The sequence below is a fragment of the Taudactylus pleione genome, unplaced genomic scaffold, assembly GCF_031769625.1.
Source record: "Taudactylus pleione unplaced genomic scaffold, aTauple2 ptg000296l, whole genome shotgun sequence".
Lineage (NCBI taxonomy): Eukaryota > Metazoa > Chordata > Amphibia > Anura > Myobatrachidae > Taudactylus > Taudactylus pleione.
The window spans coordinates 8,452,462-8,453,963 of NW_028284698.1; the positions used below are offsets into that span (position 1 = coordinate 8,452,462).

General features: G+C 35.2%; 1 pseudogene; it reads right to left on the reverse strand.

The window, feature by feature from the left end:
* Positions 1 to 206: 206 nt before the first annotated feature.
* LOC148511701 (5S ribosomal RNA) lies at positions 207 to 325 on the reverse strand (annotated as a pseudogene).
* Between the last annotated feature and the right edge of the window lie 1,177 nt (positions 326 to 1,502).

Genomic DNA, 1,502 nt, shown 5'->3' on the forward strand with positions numbered 1-1,502 from the left:
AATACAATCCGTCATATAATTGGTCTTTATTCAAATCCTTCAAATTGATCCATGTAGTTGATATAAGTTAATCCTTCTGGTCCTAGTAGTCTTCAAATTCATTACATTGGCAGCTTAATAGTTAAGTGGAATTAATTTCATGAGGCATTCTTGGTCCAAAAAAAAATTGTTCGGATCATGACGGAATATTTTTCAGTCTCAATCTGGGACTACAGTACCTGGTATTCCCCAGAGGTCCCCCATCCGGGTACTAACCAGGCCCAACGTTGCTTAGCTTCCAAGATCAGATGAGATCGGGCATTTATAACGAGGTATGACTGTAGATAACTATGAGACTTTGAATTACCATCTAGATTGATCACAAGAAAGGGGCTATCTCATAACTGTCATTGAAGCCTCGTGGGGTCAGGGTGTCGAGTTCAAAAATCCAGTACATTTCTCGTCTAGATAGTTTATTCGCCAGATCTCCTCCTCTTTCTCCAGTTTGTACGAGTTCAATGGCCTTGAAAGTTAGATCATCAGGATTGGAATTATGATGCTGTAAGAAATGCCTTGAGACCATGTGTCCCTCAACCTTATTTTTAATATTCCGGATGTGTTCCTGTATCCTCAATTTAAGTGGTCGTTTAGTTTTGCCTACATACTTGAGACCTCATGTGCACTCTAAAAGATAAATAACTGATGTAGAATTGCAGTTAAGATGGTGCTTAATTTTATATTCTTTATTGTTCAAAGAATTATAAAAAGTTCTCCTTTGTCTGTGTAGATATTTACAGACAATACATTTGCCACACTTATAGCATCCTGGGCAGATATGAAATGTATTGTGTTTTGGAGCGTTAGAATTTCTTAGAATACTTGGTGCAAGTATATCTTTCAGGTTTTTTGCCTTTCTAAAGACAATGGGAGGTTTCTTTGGGAGAGCTTCTTTTAAAACCGGATCCATCATTAAAATTTTCCAGTGTTTGGTGAGAGTATTTCTAATTTTGTTCTCATGGGCATTGAACGTAGTGATGAAGGGAATAATATTACTTTCCTCATTGGTATTTTTTTCTTTGTATACCAATAGGTCTTTTCTCTCTAGTGATCGAGTCTTAGCCGCAGCTTCGGTTAGAACTTTAGTAGGGTAGTCTTTTTCAATGAACCTAGTGCTGTAGAGTTGTATTTGTTCTTCACAGACAGTTGGTTCACTGCAATTCCTCTTAATTCTATGAAATTTTGAATAGGGAATATTCTCCTTCCACTTTCAGAGGTGACCACTTTTGTAGTGGAGGTAGCTATTAGTGTCTACCTTTTTTTATAAAATTCTTTGTATGTATCTTTTTCCCTTCTCCTATTAAAATCAAATCTAAAAATTCAATGGAGATTTCATTTATGCAGGATGTAAATTTCAAATTCATATTATTTATAGCAATATGATTTAAAAACAAATTAAAACTCTCTTTGGGTCCTTCCCATATTAATAAAATGTCGTCAATATATTGTTTGTATAATATGATATT